Source organism: Oncorhynchus clarkii, chromosome 27 (assembly GCF_045791955.1).
Source record: "Oncorhynchus clarkii lewisi isolate Uvic-CL-2024 chromosome 27, UVic_Ocla_1.0, whole genome shotgun sequence".
Lineage (NCBI taxonomy): Eukaryota > Metazoa > Chordata > Actinopteri > Salmoniformes > Salmonidae > Oncorhynchus > Oncorhynchus clarkii.
The window spans coordinates 38,866,148-38,886,729 of record NC_092173.1 but is presented as its reverse complement, the minus strand read 5'-3'; positions in this window follow the sequence as shown (position 1 = coordinate 38,886,729).

Genomic DNA, 20,582 nt, shown 5'->3' with positions numbered 1-20,582 from the left:
ACTACAGATGACCAGTAAACTACAGATGATCAGTAAACTACAGATGACCAGTAAAACTACAGATGACCAGTAAACTACAGATGACCAGTAAACTACAGATGATCAGTAAACTACAGATGACCAGTAAAACTACAGATGACCAGTAAAACTACAGATGACCAGTAAACTACAGATGATCAGTAAAACTACAGATGACCAGTAAACTACAGATGACCAGTAAACTACAGATGACCAGTAAACTACAGATGATCAGTAAACTACAGATGACCAGTAAAACTACAGATGACCAGTAAAACTACAGATGACCAGTAAACTACAGATGACCAGTAAACTACAGATGATCAGTAAACTACAGATGACCAGTAAACTACAGATGACCAGTAAAACTACAGATGACCAGTAAAACTACAGATTACCAGTAAACTACAGATGACCAGTAAACTACAGATGACCAGTAAACTACAGAGAAGCTGTTGACTCTTCAGAAAGATCAACACACTGTACTGTGAACATTTCTGTGCATCATGACCCCATTTAGCTCCAGAAGCAGTAAGCCGGGTGCTCAGTGATTAGATCATTTGATAATAAGATGATTAGATGATGTGAGAGTAGTGTCAGTAGCAGGGGCTGACTGGGACCAGAAATCGGCCTTTGTATTTCTAACCCAGCAGCCCATCTTTTTCCTTGAGGCCCCACACCGGATCATTTTGTTCCTCCAAGCCCCCACATCAGCCCTGTTGATGATCAATGGCGCAAAATACCCAAATGAGACAAGCCCACTGGGCTAAAAATGGAACAGCCCATCTGGCAAATCCTTGAAATGCCAGATGGCCAGTCCACCCCTTGTCAGGTATCAGCATGCTTCAGTTCGGCTGGTGCCTAGCCGGCTCCCTTAAAATACCTTCTCTTGAAAAACAAGATAAAATAAGATGTAGCACTGTTTGTCCATTTTGAGATCCGTAGCCGTATACACTTCCTCAAAATAGTCAGAATGAATCTAAAATAACTCAATAAATCACGTTATTGTCGAGGAGATCTTAGTTGCTCAATTTTACATCTAACTAAGATGTTTGGTGCAGTATTGAATTTAAAAAAATTGCATGAAAACAAGTCGAGTCTCGTTGAATGAAAACTAAGACTATTGTAGAATCCCTACTGTTGACCAATCACCGTAGACTTTGTCTACGAACTTCGGCTTACCTCCAAAAATTTGACAAAAAGTCGTCAACAGCCAACAGAGAGTGAGTGAGTGAGTGAGTGAGTGAGTGAGTGAGTGAGTGAGTGAGTGATTGGGGGGGTGTAAGTGCAGACATTTTTATAGCGCTGCTTTTGAGTGCTGTCAACAAATTAGATCTTGGTTACTCTTGGGAAATATAAATCACTTAAATATTTCAACACAAACGGTTTTCACATACACACACACTTAGATATCACACAGAGGTTTTTAAAAAACATACTTTAACGATGACAGCTTCTCCATCCTAGAGGGGGAGATCAACAATTTCCAGGCCCAGGGACATGTACTAGTCTGTGGCGACCTACATGCCAGAACTGGACAAGAACCTGACACCCTCAACACACAGGCGGACAAACACCTACCTGGGGGTGACAGCGTTCCCTCCCCCATATGTCCCCTAGACACAACTACGATAACATAAACAACAAAAACGAGTCACAACTCCTGCAGCTCTGTCGGACGCTGGGTATGTACATAGTCAATGGTAGGCCTCCAAGGGGATTCCTGGGGTAGGTACACCTATAGCTCATCTCTTGGCAGTAGCACTGTAGACAACTTTATCACTGACCTCAACCCAGTGTATCTTAGAGTATTCACAGTCAGTCCACTGACACCCCTATCAGATCACAGCAAAATCACAGTCTACTTGAACAGAGCAATACTCAATCATGAGGCATCAAAGCCAAAGGAACTGAATAATATTAAGAAATGCTATAGATGGAAGGAAAGTAGTGTGGAAATCTACCAAAAAACAATTAGGCGACAACTAATTCAATCCCTTCTAGACAATTTCCTGGACAAAATGTTTCACTGTAATAGTGAAGGTGTAAACTTGGCAGTAGAAAACTTGTCAGACCTGTCAGCTTCCCTATCCAATCAAAAAATGTCAAGCAGACAACCTAAGAAAATGTAAAACAATGACAAATGGTTTGATGAAGAATTCAAAAACACAAGACAGAAATTGACAAACCTATCCAACCAAAAACATAGAGACCCAGAAAACCTGAGTCTATGCCTTCACTATGGTGAAGGCATAGACTTTGACCCCAATATCTACCATGGGATATGTGTCAATAGCAACCTTGGGAAAATCCTCTGCATAATCATTAACAGCAGACTCAGTGAAAACAATGTACTGAGCAAATGGTTTTACCAAATTACCGTATGACAGACCACACATTCACCCTGCACACCCTAATTGACAAACAAACAAATCAAAACAAAGGCAAAGTCTTCTTGTGCTTTGTTAATAAAACATTTGTCATGAGGGCCTGCTATACAAATTGGTGTGAGGTGGTGATGGGGGAAAAACATACAAAAATCCATGTACACAAACAACAAGTGTGTGGTCAAAAAACAGACACCGCCGTAGGCAGACCTGGCTCTCAAGAGAAGACAGGCTATGTGCTCACTGCCCACAAAATGAGGTGGAAACTGAGCTGCACTTCCTGACCTCCTGCCCAATGTATGACCATATTAGAGACACATACCTGTATTTCCCTCAGATTACACAGACCCACAAAGAATTCGAAAACAAGTCCAATTTTGATAAACTCCCATATCTATTGAGTGAAATACCACAGTGTACCATCACAGCAGCAATATTTGTGACCTGTTGCCACGAGAAAAGAGCAACCAGTGAAGAACAAACATGATTGTACATACAACCTATATTTATGACATTTATTTTGGAACCTTTGTGAGTGTAATGTTTAAGGAAGAAAATGCAGAGTGCAATGTTTACATTTTCTATGCCGGTGGCTGGACGGCGTTCGCGCATGCTGGATGCATCTCCGTCTTGTCGTTTGTCGTTATCCGACTGGCCGGTGTTGGCCAGAGTTCATTCGCCATCTGATAGCGGAGTCGAAGGAGCACAGCAAGAGGAGCAATCAACGATGGTCGCATGTCACAAGCCGTGGAAGCCAAACGCAAAGCAGCCTACACTCCCAGCCATTCTGGGAAGCCAGTGAGTGGGCGGATTTTCTAGTCTTTCTCGCCAACCATGATTTTGGGCAGCTCCATGGTATGAAATGTGACTGTTCCAGGTGCAAAAACAATGTCCTATCCCAGAGCTTGAGTAAATTACATTACTAATCTGCTCCCAAATGTACTACGTCAGGACATGGAAATCGATTCTATCGTAGTCCATTCGGGTTTTAATGACATTGTGAAGGGCAGCTTTGAACAGCTGAAACTGGATTTCAAAGAGCTGGTTGACTCTCTGCTAGACACTAATAAAATACCCATCATATCTGGCCCTGTGCCCTCTCTGAATCGTGGCAATGAAAGCTTTAAAAGGAAACTGGCTACGTGATTACTGCAGCTCAACGGGTGTAACATTTCTTTGACAATTTATCTACCTTTTGGTTTGTTGGTGATGTGGACAATATTTTGACATCTTGATGAAAAGTGTGCCCAAAGTAAACTGCCTGTTACTCAGGGCCAGAAGCTAGGATATGTAATTAGTAGATTTGGATAGAAAACACTCTAAAGTTTCTTAAACTGTTAAAATAATGTCTGTGAGTATAACAGCACTGATGTGGCAGGAGAAATCCCGAGGACAATCCATCCCCAAACCATCCCCCACTGTTTCCAATGGCTGTCATGTTTATTTTATTATGAGGCGAAATCCTCCCAGATTGCAGTTCCTAGGGCTTCCACTAGATGTCAACAGTGATTACTATAACTGTCAATGGGAATATCAAGGGAATACCTCCCAGATTGCAGTTCCCAGGGCTTCCACTAGATTTTGTAGTTTTTCTAAGTGGCTCCCATTTTGGCTGTAGTGTTTTCATGCGCGTGAATGAGAGCTCGTTCTTTGTCGTTTTTCTCCGGTAAAGACAATAGCGATTCTTCGTCTTCAATTGTATTGTTTATTTACGTATTATGGTACCTGAGGTTTGATTATAAACGTTGTTTGACTTGTTTGGAGAAGTTTATTGGTAACGTTTGGGATTCATTTTGTATGCATTTTGAAGGAGAGAAACCGGTGGATTATTGAATGAAGCTCGCCAGCTAAACTGAGTTTTTGGGGATATAAAGAAGGACTTTATCGAACAAAAGGACCATTTGTGATGTAGCTGGGACCTTTTGGAGTGCCAACAGAAGAAGATCTTCAAAGGGTAAGGCATTTAGTATATTGCTATTTCTGACTTTCGTGTTGCACCTGCCTGGTTGAATTTTTTTTTTCATGCTTTTGTATGCAGGGTGCTGTCCTCAGATATTCGCAAGGTGTGCTTTCTCCTTAAAGCCTTTTTGAAATCTGACATAGCGGCTGGATTAACAACAAGTTAAACTTTATTTTGATGTATGACACTTGTATTTTCATGAACTTTAAATATTTATATTCCTGTAGTTTGAATTTTGGCCGCTCTGCAATTTCAACGGATGTTGTCGAGATGAGTCACTAGCGGAACGCCTGCGCCAGAAAGGTTCAAAATAGCCCACATTAACATATGTAGTTTAAGAAACAAGGTTCATGAAATTAATAACTTGCTAGTAACAGATGACATTCATATTCTGACTATCTCTGAAACTCACTTAGACAATACCTTTGATGATACAGTGGTAGCAATACATGGTTATAACATTTACAGAAAAGACCGAAATCCCAGTGGTGGAGGTGTTGCTGTTTATATTCAGAACCAAATTCCTGTAAAGATTTAAAGATGGTCTCATATTAAATACTGTTGAAGCAATATGGCTACAGGTTCATCTGCCTCACCTAAAGCCCATTCTTGTGGGAAGCTGCTATAGACCACCAAGTGCTAACAGTCAGTATCTGGATAACATGTGTGAAATGCTTGATAATGTATGTGATATCAACAGAGAGGTATATTTTCTGGGTGATGTAAATATTGACTCGTTTTCATCAAGTTGCCCACTCAAGAAAAACCTTCAAACTGTAACCAGTTCCTGCAACGTGATTCAGGTTATCAGTCAACCTACCAGGGTAGTTACAAACAGCACAGGAATGAAATCCACATGTACTGATCACATCTTTACTAATGCTGCAGAAATGTGCTTGATCACAATATAGTAGCCATATCTAGGAAAACCAAAGTTCCAAAGGCTGGGCCTAATATAAGACGTTTTGTAGTGATTCCAATGTTGTTGATGTAAAGAATATTAAAGTATTCAGAATCCTATTAAACAAAGATAAATTACATCAAGAATGATAGTAAAAAGCTTTGGAGCACCTTCAATAACAATTTGGGGAATAAGGCAAACTCAGCTCCATCATTCATTGAATCAGAGGCTCATTCATTACAAAACCGACTGATATTGCAAACTACTTTAATATTTTTTTAATTGGCAAGATTAGCAAATTTAGGCATGACATGCCAGCAACAAACGCTGACAATACACATCCAAGTATTTCTGACCAAATTATGAAAGACAATAATTGTCATTTTTAATTCCGTAAAATGAGTGTGGATTAGGTGAAAACAATGATTGTTGTCTATCAACAATGACACGCCACGGGGATCTGACAAGTTGGATGGAAAATTACTGTGGATCATAGCTAATGATATTGCCACTCCTATTTGACACATCTTCAATTTAATCCTACTAGATAGTGTGTGCCTGGAGGGAAGCAAAAGTCACTCCGCTACTTAAGCTAGGGGGCACTATTTTTATGTTTGGAAAAATAACGTTCCCAAAGTAAACGGCCTATTTCTCAGGTCCAGATGCAAGAATATGCATATAATTGATTAGGATAGCAAACACTCTAAAGTTTCCAAAACTGTCAAAATATTGTCTGTGAGTATAACAGAACTGATATTGCAGGCGAAACCCTGAGAAAAAGGAAGTGGCTTCTATTTTGAAAACTCCATGTTCCATAGCCTCCCATTGCTCCATTTAAAGGGATATCAACCAGATTCCTTTTCCTATCGCTTCCTCAAGGTGTCAACAGTTATCAGACATAGTTTCAGGCTTTTATTTTGAAAAATGAGCCAGAACTATAACATCACGTCATGGGGTCACATGAGTTTTGCTCGCGCAACAGAATTTGGACAGCTATTGTTTTTCCCTCTCCTACTGATAAAGACATTTGCGGTTGATATATTATCGATTTAATATTTTAAAAACAACCTGAGGATTGATTATAAAAAGACGTTTGACATGTTTCTGTGGACATTACGGATACTATTTGGAATTTGTCTGCGTTGTCGTGACCACTTTTTCCTGTTGATTTCTAAACATAATGCGCCAAACAAACGGAGGTATTTTGGATATAAAAATTATCTTTATGGAACAAATGGAACATTTGTTGTGTAACTGGGAGTCTCGTGAGTGAAAACATCCGAAGATCATCAAAGCTAAACGATTAATTTGATTGCTTTTCTAATTTTCGTGACCAAGCTACCTGATGCTAAGTGTACTTAATGTTATGTCATGCGATCGATAAACTTACACAAACGCTTGGATTGCTTTCGCTGTAAAGCATAATTTCACAATCTGAAACGACAGGTGGATTAACAAAAGGCTAAACTGTGTTTTGCAATATTGCACTTGTGATTCCATGAATATGATTTTTTTTAGTAATATTATTTGACTGGGGCGCTATGCTATTCAGCGGTTGCTGATGTCAATTATCCCGCTTAAGAGATGGGTAGCGTCAAGAAGTTTTAAGAATAGTAAAGCCCCCTTTACTGGCTCAACTAGCCGACCAATCTGTTACCAACCCTTAGTAAACATTTGGAAAAAATGGTGTTTGACCAGATACAATGATATTTTACACTAAACAAGTGGACAACAAACATTCAGCACGCTGATAGGGAAGGACATTCAACAAGCACAGTACTTGGCTGAGAGAACTTGATGATAAAATATTATGGGGGCTGTTAGACTTCAGTGCGGCTTTTGACATTATCAATCATAGTCTGCTGCTGAAAAAACTGATCTGTTGTGGCTTTACACCCCCTGTGATATTGTGGATTAAGAGTTACCTGTCTAACAGAACACAGAGGGTGTTCTTTCATGGAAGCCTCTCCAAAATAATCCAGGTAGAATCAGGAATTCCCCATGGCAGCTATCTAAGCCCCTTGCTTTTTTCAATCTTTACTAACGACATGCCACTGGCTTTGAGCAAAGCCAATGTGTCTATGTATGTGGATGACTCAAGACTATACACGCCAGCTACTACAGTGACTAAAATAACTGTAACACTTAACAAAGAACTGCAGTTCGTTTCAGAATGGGTGACAACGAATAAGTTAGTCCTAAATATTTCTAAAACTAAAAGCATTGTATTTGGGACAACCCCCCTAGCTAAATTGGGGATAAGTCTGTCCATAATGAAGTGCTGCACTACCTTCTTAACAACACTATCAACAAGGCAGGTCCTACAGGCTCTAGTTTTGTCTCACCTGGACTACTGTTCAGTTGTGTGATCAGGTGCCACAAAGAGGGACTTTGCAATTGCAATTGGCTCAGAACAGGGCAGCAAGGCTGGCCCTTGGATGTACACAGAGAGCAAACATTTATAATATGCATGTCAATCTCTCCTGGTTCAAAGTAGAGGAGAGATTGACTTCGTCACAACTTGTATTTGTGTGAGGTATTGACATGCACCAAGCTGTCTGTTTTAAACGACTAGCACACCGCTCAGACATGAGAGGTCTCTTCACAGTCCCCAAGTCCAGTACATCAGGTAACTGATTCAAGCAGTAGAATCAGATTGTTTTAATAAACAGATAAGAAAAAAACATATGGATTTAGTGTTGTAGATATGTGGCAGTGGAGTATGGGCCTGGGGGCACAAACTTAGTGTGTTGTGAATTCTGTAATGAATATATTGTAATGTTTTTTAAATTGTATAAATACCTTTTATTTTGTCTCCAGGAGGAGTAGCTGCTGACTTGGCAGCAGCTAATTGGGATCTAGTTTGCCTAGTTAAATAAAGGTTAAAAAAATATATAGAATAATGGGGATTCATAACAAAAACAAATACAAATTTGAGGGACAGCTAGTAACATGCACATCATGCACCCACAGCAGAGCGAGAGAGCAATATCTGCACATACTGTATGTGACACAGTACGCACTTTTAGGGGACCACTTTTCGTGAGCGCAACTTTAAAACTACTGGCTAAAAAGTATATAAAAGTACTAGAAAATCCCTTTAAGTATACCCTCCTAATATCCTAATCGTATACTCTTCTAATGGCGTATCTGAAGCTCTTTGAATTTGGAGGTGAGTGTTCAACTGTATGTGGGAATGAGTGTGTGTGTGTGTGTGTGTGTGTGTGTGTGTGTGTGTGTGTGTGTGTGTGTGTGTGTGTGTGTGTGTGTGTGCGTGTGTGTGTGTGTGTGTGTGTGTGTGTGTGTGTGTGTGTGTGTGTGTGTGTGTGTGTGTGTGTGTGTGTGTGTGTGTGTGTGTGTGTGTGTGTGTGTGTGCGTTGGTGGGTGGGTGGGTGGGTGGGTGGGTGGGTGCGTGTGTTCTCCTCTCCCCTGCTATCTAAGATTTATATCGCTTCACGTCGCATCACTCAGACCAGCTGCTGAAATGACACGCACGTTCTTTTTTTCCATGACTGAAATGTTCTCCTCCTTTTTATCCTTCCATCTCCCTCACTCTCCCTCACTCTCTGGGGAGAAGGAGCATGTTCTATCTATTTATTATCTTTACACAGTCTGACATATTGAGAGGATCATCAAATGTGTGCGTGTACAAATATTAGGAAGCCCTTTGGGTTGATGCAACATGACAGATATGGATACTATGTCTGGGGGCCTAGCTAAGAGCTCTCAGTCTTTAACAGCTGGGTTCAAATGGTGTGATGTTAGCTTTTGTGGAGGGTTGAACCTGCTAGATGTTAGCTTGTGTGTCGTCTAACGTCACCATCGTCTGTCGAGGCTCGGATGTTATGTCTTTCTGAGGTATTTGGGCGATTTGTTTGTTTGCATCTTTCCGTCTTAGGTGTGTGTGTGTGTGTGTGTGTGTGTGTGTGTGTGTTTCTGTCTTCCACTATCTGTCACACACTTCTGTGGGGTGAGTAAGGCCCACAGTAAATCTTGTCATTTTGGTATATGACTGCTACAGGCTTACTCACACTCTGTAACATGATAATGATAAAATCTAGACAAAAAAGACTTACGACAATGATAATGCAGAAAAACTGATATGTGGTTGTGCAACAGAGGTTGGAGATAAACGGACCAAGGCAGCAGAACTAGGCTGGCCTGTCTATCCAGTGTGTATGCATTACTTTGATGATAGTATGCATTGGGTATTACTGTGGTTATAGTATCCAGTGTGTATGAGTTACTGTGATTATGCTATCCTGTATGTATTACTGTGATTATAGTATCCTGTTTGTATTACTGTGATTATAGTATCCTGTATGTATTACTGTGATTATAGTATCCAGTATGTATTGCTGTGATTATAGTATCCAGTATGTATTACTGTGATTATAGTATCCAGTATGTATTACTGTGATTATAGTATCCGGTATGTATTGCTGTGATTATAGTATCCAGTATGTATTGCTGTGATTATAGTATCCGGTATGTATTGCTGTGATTATAGTATCCGGTATGTATTGCTGTGATTATAGTATCCAGTATGTATTGCTGTGATTATAGTATCCAGTATGCATTACTGTGATTATAGTATCCAGTATGCATTACTGTGATTATAGTATCCAGTATGCATTACTGTGATTATAGTATCCAGTATGCATTACTGTGATTATAGTATCCAGTATGCATTACTGTGATTATAGTATCCAGTATGCATTACTGTGATTATAGTATCCAGTATGCATTACTGTGATTATAGTATCCAGTATGCATTACTGTGATTATAGTATCCAGTATGCATTACTGTGATTATAGTATCCAGTATGCATTACTGTGATTATAGTATCCAGTATGCATTACTGTGATTATAGTATCCAGTATGCATTACTGTGATTATAGTATCCAGTATGCATTACTGTGATTATAGTATCCAATATGTATTGCTGTGATTATAGTATCCAGTGTGTATGCATTACTGTGATTATAGTATCCAGTATGTATTACTGTGATTATACTATATCAAGGTAAAAGGCAAACATTGGAACAGCATTACAGCTGCAGGATTCCGTTTGTTTGTTTATGTCTGACTCGCTCGCTGTCTGAGTACTAGGTCCACACACACACACACACACACACACACACACACACACACACACACACACACCTGCTTTTCTGAACATTAGGTCCCTGCATCTCAGGAACGCTGGGAGGGAAAACCTTGGTGGAATGGAGCGGATTAGAGAGTAGTTTCCCATTGTTGGTTCACCCATACTGAGGAGGACACAGTGACTTCTGAACCCTTCCTGGGAGACTGGGGATTAGCCCTGCCTGCTCTGGCATTCTGGCACACATTTAACACACACAGACATGCACATACACACGCTGACACACACACATTGCACACAGCTCTAATTGTCTCCTCAGAGCTTTATGATAGTGTTGTTTTAGCTGTGAGGGTTGTTTGTGTGCTATTTGGACGGATTTCTCCATGGTGATGGCTTGGTTTTGTTTTTCAGAAATGTGCCTGTCCCCTTGGGCAAACAATCCACCATTTTAGTTGTTCCTACCAGATGGATGACAGTCTGTCTCTATGACCTCAAACCAGTCATGAATATAAACATCTGATATTTTTTGACAGTTTAATCTACGCTGAACAAAAATGTAAACGCAACATGCAACAATTTCAAAGATTTTACAGAGTCACAGTTCATATAAGGAAATCAGTCAATTGACATAAATTCATTAGGCCCTAATCTATGGATTTCACATGACTGGGAATACAGATTATGCATCTGTTTGTCACAGATACCTTATTAAAAAAGTAGGGGTGTGGATCAGAAAACCAGTTATTATTTTTAGTTTTGTATTTATTTTTTATTTAACCTTTATTTAACCAGGCAGCTCAGTTAAGAATCATTTTTTATTTACAATGACGGCCTACCAGAATGCAAAAGGCCTCCTGTGGGGACGGGGTACAGGATTAAAATAAAAATATAGGACAACACACACATCACGACAAGAGAGACACCACTACACTACATAAAGAGAGACACCACAACACTACATAAAGAGAGACACCACAACACTACATAAAGAGAGACACCACAACACTACATAAAGAGAGACAACACAACACTACATAAAGAGAGACACCACAACACTACATAAAGAGAGACACCACAACACTACATAAAGAGAGACACCACAACACTACATAAAGAGAGACTGGCAAGAGAGACACCACAACACTACATAAAGAGAGACACCACAACACTACATAAAGAGAGACAACACAACACTACATAAAGAGAGACACCACAACACTACATAAAGAGAGACACCACAACACTACATAAAGAGAGACACCACAACACTACATAAAGAGAGACAACACAACACTACATAAAGAGAGACACCACAACACTACATAAAGAGAGACTGGCAAGAGAGACAACACAACACTACATAAAGAGAGACAACACAACACTACATAAAGAGAGACACCACAACACTACATAAAGAGAGACACCACAACACTACATAAAGAGAGACACCACAACACTACATAAAGAGAGACACCACAACACTACATAAAGAGAGACACCACAACACTACATAAAGAGAGACTGGCAAGAGAGACACCACTACACTACATAAAGAGAGACACCACAACACTACATAAAGAGAGACACCACAACACTACATAAAGAGAGACACCACAACACTACATAAAGAAAGACACCACAACACTACATAAAGAGAGACTGGCAAGAGAGACACCACTACACTACATAAAGAGAGACACCACAACACTACATAAAGAGAGACTCCACAACACTACATAAAGAGAGACACCACAACACTACATAAAGAAAGACACCACAACACTACATAAAGAGAGACAACACAACACTACATAAAGAGAGACACCACAACACTACATAAAGAGAGACAACACAACACTACATAAAGAGAGACTGGCAAGAGAGACACCACAACACTACATAAAGAGAGACAACACAACACTACATAAAGAGAGACACCACAACACTACATAAAGAGAGACTGGCAAGAGAGACACCACAACACTACATAAAGAGAGACTGGCAAGAGAGACACCACAACACTACATAAAGAGAGACTGGCAAGAGAGACTCCACAACACTACACAAAGAGAGACTGGCAAGAGAGACACCACAACACTACATAAAGAGAGACTGGCAAGAGAGACACCACAACACTACATAAAGAGAGACCTAAGACAACAACATAGCAAGGCAGCAACACATGACAACACAGCATGGTAGCAACACATGACAACGACATGGTAGCAACACAACATGGCAGCAGCACAACATGGTAGCAGCACAAAACATGGTACAAACATTATTTGGGCACAGACAACAGCACAAAGGGCAAGAAGGTAGAGACAACAATACATCACGCGATGAATCATGCGGCGCGACACATCTCCTTCACATAGAGTTGATCAGGCTGTTGATTGTGGCCTGTGGAATGTTGTCCCACTACTCTTCAATGGCTGTGTGAAGTTGCTGGATATTGGTGGGAACTGGAACACGCTGTCGTACACTTAGATCAAGACTATCACAAACCTGCTCAATGGGTGACATGTCTGGTGAGTATACAGGCCATGGAAGAACTGGGACATTTTCAGCTTCCAGGAATTGTGTACAGATCCTTGGGGCCGTGCATTATCAGACTGAAACATGAGGTGATGATGGTGGTTGAATGGCACGACAATGGGTCTCAGGATGTTGTCACGGTATCTCTGTGCATTCAAATTGCCATCAATAAAATGAAATTGTGTTTGTTGTCCGTAGCTTATGCCTGCCCGTACCATAACCCCGCCATGAGGCACTCTGAGGATGACAAGCACGCCGATGAGTTTCACTGAGACTGTTTTTGACAGTTTGTGCAGATATTCTTCGGTTGTGCAAACCCACAGTTTCATCAGCTGTCTAGGTGGCTGGTCTCAGACCATCCCGTAGGTGAAGAAGCAGGATATCTAGGGCCTGGCCTTGCACGGTATCACGTGGTCTGTGGTTGTGAGGCGGGTTGGAAGTACTGCCAAATTCTCTAAAACACAAGGTGCACCTGTGTAATGATCATGCTGTTTAATCAGCTTCTTGATATGCAAAGAAGAAATGCTCACTAACAGGGATGTAAATCACATTTGTTCACAATATGTGTAAGAAATTAGCTTTTTGTGCATATGGAACATCTCTGGCCTCTTTTATTTCAGCTCATGAAACATGGGACCAACACTTTACATGTTGTGTTTATATTTTAGTTCAGTATAGTAGTTATGTTGTTGAGGAAAGTGTAGTGTTTAAATCGTCCATCTAGTAATAATCAATGCGTGGTGATGTCATGTTTACTAGACAGGGACTTATGTCGTGTTGACTCACTGTGTGTTTTCAATGTGAGATTTGATATCGTTGTATTAATGTTGTATTAACGTTGTATCCGTGTCGTATCAACGTATTAATGTTGTATCGACGTTGTATTGACGTATCGATTTGTATCGATGTCGTATTAACGTTGTATGCCTGTTTTATTGATGTTGACAGTGAGAGGATGATGGAGTCTCATCGTAAAGCATTGACCAAGATGGAGGATGACTACAGACAGGAGCTGCCCTTCAAGGTACACAGTGGTTCCTATCGTCTAGGATAACTCCATCTCCTGGGCTTCCTCCTCTCCTTCAGCACCACAGAATTGCCTCAGCAGATACAAAGTCCCATGTTTTAAAGAAAGGCAGAAAAACATTGTAATCCAGTCAGAGGAGGTGGTGATATTATTATGATGACAGGCCACCAGTCCAGTGTCTCTCACACCAAGCCCTGTGCAGTGAAGACACGACACACCCCCACGGCTGAAATGTGTGTTGTGTTAGTTTTATTGGTCTTATCCCCTACGCCAGACTGGTGGTGGGGGTCAGGGGGGGTTAGTGAGGTTTCAGCCTCAGCACGGCAGTATTAAGATGCCTCTGATTCCCAGAAAATTACACTGCTCTCCCTCCGGTTTCCTGCCCCTCACACGGACGCTCACCAAGAGAGAAGGAAGTGGTCTCTCTCTCTCCCTCTCTCTCTCTCTCTCTCTCTCTCTCTCTCTCTCTCTCTCTCTCTCTGTCTCTCTCTCTCCCTCTCTCTCTCTCTCTCTCTCTCTCTCTCTCTCTCTCTCTCTCTGTCTCTCTCTCTCTCTCTCTCTCTCTCTCTCTCTCTCTCTGTCTCTCTCTCTCTCTCTCTCTCTCTCTCTCTCTCGCACACATTTTCACACACTCACTAACTCACACACGCACACACACTCCACCCCTGTCCCTCACACAGACATGCACCCAGAGAGAAGGAAGTGGTCACGCCAAGTCACTCACACACGCACCCAACCCATGCCCCTGTACTCAAAGAGAAGTAAGCAGTCTGTCATTCCTACACATACTGTGCTGTACATACACGCAAGTGTGTACATAGGCAGTTGCATACAGACACACTCACTATGTACACACACTCTCACACACACATACACTTGCCCCACCCCAGTGCCCTGACACGCAGCCTCTGATCTCTCCTGCGCTTTAAAAAATATGGTGGCCTTGGCCAAGCCTGACATTGCATGCCACCAGCCCCATTGTTGTTTTTCCATAACAGCCACAACAATAGTTTTTTTTATATCCCCAATAATTCAAAATGTCACTGCCCACCTCTGGTGAGAACAGCCCATCTGTGTCAAAACACTCAAGTCACTGTAGCGCTCTGTGACAATCTTTTTTTGAGCTCGAGCTGTCTCAATTTTCTCCTCGGCAAATAAAACAACTGAAAGAACTGCCAAATCAGAGTAAAAGAAGGATAGAGAGGGTTGTTTGGGGAAAAGAGGAGGGTGGAGAAGGAAAGAGATGAGCAGAGGGACTGTTTTCTCTACTTTGGTATCCATCACTCAGCTATTTCACGCCAAGCTGTGTATACAGCCTATAATGTTTGTGTCATTCCAGTGTGTGTGAGGAAGCATGTGTGCATGAGTGTGTGTGTGTGTGTGTGTGTGTGTGTGTGTGTGTGTGTGTGTGTGTGTGTGTGTGTGTGTGTGTGTGTGTGTGTGTGTGCGCACACAGGTGCTTGCTGTAAAGTCTTATATGTCCAAATCCCCAGCTACAGGCGGTTCTGGAGGAGCAGAGGACCCAGAATGCTGTGCGTCTGAAGGAGCAGGAAGAGGAGCTAAAGAGGGAGGCGGGGTTAGAGCTGGTGATTGACAGGGAGAAGAGTCGGGAGCTGCTGCTGCAGTACCAGAGAGAGAAGGAGCAGCTGCAGAGGAAGGTAACAGTTGCCTTCTGTGTATGTTGTACCGATCACAGTCCTGAAAGGAGTAGACAATACCATTTAACTATCACTACTGTCTGTCTTTCCCTCACTATGTCCTGCCTTAGTTATAGTATTTATGTTGAATGTAGGAGAGATGTCAGACACAGTCAAGCAGCGAGTAACACGGGGGGCTCCAGGTCTGCAGGCAAGCACAACGTTCTGAGAACAAGACTGAACAGAATGTCCCTCTTTTTCTCCCAGTTTATCTGTCTCCCTGTCTATCTGTCTCCCTGTATATCTGTCTCCCTGTCTTTCTGTCTCCCTGTCTATCTCTTTCTCCCTGTCTATCTCTGATTCCCTGTCTCTCTGTCTTCCAGTCTAGCTGTCTCCCTGTCTATCTGACTCCCTGTCTATCTCTTTCTCCCTGTCTATCTGACTCCCTGTCTATCTCGTTCTCCCTGTCTATTTGCCTCCTTGTCTCTGTCTCCATGTCTATCTTTCCCTGTCTATCTCTGTCTCCCTGTCTATCTCTGTCTCCCTGTCTATCTCTTTCTCCCTGTCTATCTGTCTCCCTGTCTATCTCTGTCTCCCTGTCTATCTTTCCCTGTCTATCTCTGTCTCCCTGTCTATCTCTGTCTCCCTGTCTATCTTTGTCTCCCTGTCTATCTCTTTCTCCCTGTCTATCTGTCTCCCTGTCTATCTCGTTCTCCCTGTCTATTTGCCTCCTTGTCTCTGTCTCCATGTCTATCTTTCCCTGTCTATCTCTGTCTCCCTGTCTATCTCTGTCTCCCTGTCTATCAATTCAATTCAATTCAAGGGGCTTTATTGGCATGGGAAACATATGTTAACATTGCCAAAGCAAGTGAGGTAGATAATATATAAAAGTGAAATAAACAATAAAAATGAACAGTTAACATTACACATACAGAAATGTCAAAACAATAAAGACATTACAAATGTCATATTATACATATATATATATATATATATATATATATACAGTGTTGTAACAATGTACAAATGGTTAAAGAACACAAGGGAAAATAAATAAGCATAAATATGGGTTGTATTTACAATGGTGTTTGTTCTTCACTGGTTGCCCTTTTCTTGTGGCTACAGGTCACACATCTTGCTGCTGTGATGGCACACTGTGGAATTTCCCCCAGTAGATATGGGAGTTTATTAAAATTGGATTTGTTTTTGAATTCTTTGTGGATCTGTGTAATCTGAGGGAAAAATGTCTCTCTAATATGGTCATACATTGGACAGGAGGTTAGGAAGTGCAGCTCAGTTTCCACCTCATTTTGTGGGCAGTGTGCACATAGCCTGTCTTCTCTTGAGAGCCATGTCTGTCTACGGCGGCCTTTCTCAATAGCAAGGCTATGCTCACTAAGTCTGTACATAGTCAAAGCTTTCCTTAAGTTTGGGTCAGTCACAGTGGACAGGTATTCTGCCACTGTGTACTCTCTGTTTAGGGCCAAATAGCATCCTAGTTTGCTCTGTTTTTTTGTTAATTCTTTCCAATGTGTCAAGTAATTATCTTTTTGTTTTCTCATGATTTGGTTGGGTCTAATTGTGCTGCTGTCCTGGGGCTCTGTGGGGTCTGTTTGTGTTTGTGAACAGAGCCTGAGGACCAGCTTGCTTAGGGGACTCTTCTCCAGGTTCATCTCTCTGTAGGTGACAGCTTTGTTATAGAAGGTTTGGGAATCGCTTCCTTTTAGGTGGTTGTAGAATTTAACAGCTCTTTTCTGGATTTTGATAATTAGTGGGTATCGGCCTAATTCTGCTCTGCATGCATTATTTGGTGTTTTACGTTGTACACAGAGGATATTTTTGCAGAATTCTGTATGCAGAGTCTCAATTTGGTGTTTGTCCCATTTTGTGAAGTCTTGGTTGGTGAGCGGACCCCAGACCTCACAACCGTAAAGGGCAATGGGCTCTATGACTGATTCAAGTATTTTTAGCCAGATCCTAATTGGTATGTTGAAATGTATGTTCCTTTTGATGGCATAGAATGCCCTTCTTGCCTTGTCTCTCAGATCGTTCACAGCTTTGTGGAAGTTACCTGTGGCGCTGATGTTTAGGCCGAGGTATGTAATCGTTTTTTGTGTGCTCCAGGGCAACGGTGTCTAGATGGAATTTGTATTTGTGGTCCTGGCGACTGGACCTTTTTTGGAACACCTTTATTTTGGTCTTACTGAGATTTACTGTCAGGGCCCAAGTCTGACAGAATCTGTGCAGAAGATCTAGGTGCTGCTGTAGGCCCTCCTTGGTTGGTGACAGAAGCACCAGATAATCAGAAAACAGTAGACATTTGACTTCAGATTCTAGCAGGGTGAGGCCGGGTGCTGCAGACGTTTCTAATGCCCGCGCCAATTCATTGATATATATGTTGAAGAGGGTGGGGCTTAAGCTGCATCCTGTCTCACCCCACGACCCTGTGTGAAGAAATGTGTGTGTTTTTTGCCAATTTTAACCGCACACTTGTTGTTTGTGTACATGGATTTTATAATGTCGTATGTTTTACCCCCAACACCACTTTCCATCAATTTGTATAGCAGACCCTCATGCCAAATTGAGTCGAAGGCTTTTTTGAAATCAACAAAGCATGAGAAGACTTTGCCTTTGTTTTGGTTTGTTTGGTTGTCAATTAGGGTATGCAGGGTGAATACATGGTCTGTTGTACAGTAATTTGGTAAAAAGCTGATTTGACATTTGCTCAGTACATTATTTTCATTGAGGAAATGTACGAGTCTGCTGTTAATGATAATGCAGAGGATTTTCCCAAGGTTACTGTTGACGCATATTCCACGGTAGTTATTGGGGTCAAATTTGTCTCCACTTTTGTGGATTGGGGTGATCAGTCCTTGGTTCCAAATATTGGGGAAGATGCCAGAGCTAAGGATGATGTTAAAGAGTTTTAGTATAGCCAATTGGAATTTGTTGTCTGTATATTTGATCATTTCATTGAGGATACCATCAACACCACAGGCCTTTTTGGGTTGGAGGGTTTTTATTTTGTCCTGTAACTCATTCAAGGTAATTGGAGAATCCAGTGGGTTCTGGTAGTCTTTAATAGTTGATTCTAAGATTTGTAATTGATCATGTATATGTTTTTGCTCGTTATTCTTTGTTATAGAGCCAAAAAGATTGGAGAAGTGGTTTATCCATACATCTCCATTTTGGATAGATAATTCTTCGTGTTGTTGTTTGTTTAGTGTTTTCCAATTTTCACAGAAGTGGTTAGAGTCTATGGATTCTTCAATTGCATTGAGCTGATTTCTGACGTGCTGTTCCTTCTTTTACCGTAGTGTATTTCTGTATTGTTTTAGTGATATCTCTCCCTGTCTATCTGTCTCCCTGTCTATCTCTCCCTGTCTATCTGTCTCCCTGTCTATCTCTCCCTGTCTATCTCTCCCTGTCTATCTCTCCCTGTCTATCTCTCCCTGTCTATCTCTCCCTGTCTATCTCTCCCTGTCTATCTCTCCCTGTCTATCTCTCCCTGTCTATCTCTCCCTGTCTATCTGTCTCCCTGTCTCTCTCTCCCTGTCTATCTCTCCCTGTCTATCTGTCTCCCTGTCTCTCTGTCTCCCTGTCTATCTCTCCCTGTCTATCTGTCTCCCTGTCTCTCTCTCCCTGTCTATCTCTCCCTGTCTATCTCTCCCTGTCTATCTCTCCCTGTCTATCTGTCTCCCTGTCTCTCTCTCCCTGTCTATCTCTCCCTGTCTATCTCTCCCTGTCTATCTCTCCCTGTCTATCTCTCCCTGTCTATCTCTCCCTGTCTATCTCTCCCTGTCTATCTCTCCCTGTCTATCTGTCTCCCTGTCTATCTCTCCCTGTCTATCTCTCCCTGTCTATCTCTCCCTGTCTATCTGTCTCCCTGTCTCTGTCTCCCTGTCTATCTCTCCCTGTCTATCTGTCTCCCTGTCTCTCTCTCCCTGTCTATCTCTCCCTGTCTATCTGTCTCCCTGTCTCTCTCTTTCTTCCTGTCTATTTGCCTCCCTGTCTCTGTCTCCCTGTCTATCTGTCTCCCTGTCTATCTCTTTCTCCCTTTCTATCTGTCTCCCTGTATATCTGTCTCCCTGTCTATCTGTCTCCCTGTCTATCTCTGTCTCCCTGTCTATCTCTCCCTGTATATCTCTTTCTCCCTGTATATCTCTGTCTTCCTGTCTATCTGTCTCCCTGTCTATCTGTCTCCCTGTCTAGCTCTGTCTCCCTATCTAGTTCTTACTCCCTGTCTATCTGTCTCCCTGTCTATCTGTCTCCCTGTTTATCTGCCCTTCAGGGTGTGTGTGTGTGTGTGTGTGTGTGTGTGTGTGTGTGTGTGTGTGTGTGTGTGTGTGTGTGTGTGTGTGTGTGTGTGTGTGTGCTCTGGTATTCACTGGTAGGAGAGCTATGCAGGGTGGAGGCTCCACATATTCAGAAGTGATGCCTCTGTGGGCCTGAGGCTGGTACAGGATAGACTGCACACACACGAATGGGAGAAGACGAAGATACTAAGCGAAATAGACAGTCTCAGATAGACAGACATACAGAGTGGTAGAGACTGTGTGCCTTCCCAGCTGTCCTGATGGAGTAAAACTTGTGAAACGCTTGTCTAATGGTCAGCGCTGTCAACTCGGGACTATTGTTGTTCTTTGTTTGTCTGTTCTAGGTAATACATCTCTATGATGTGTATATTTCTGTGTCTCTCTCTAGCTGTCCTCCCAGGTTCACTCAGCCACACAGGAGCTCAGAGAGGAGGTGCAGAGACTGAGGGAGATGCAGGAGGAGAGGAGCACTAAAGAGGAGAGGCTACAGCGCGTACTGCAGCACTCCCAGCAACAGGGGGCGCTAGAGCTGAGCCAGGCCAGAACAGAACTGCAGCTACTGAGAGGAGAGAACACTGGACTACAGGACGAGGTGAGAGAGAGAGAGAGAGAGAGAGAGAGAGAGATAGATAGAGAGAGAGACAGAGAGAGAGACAGGGAGAGAGAGAGAGAGAGAGAGAGAGAGAGAGA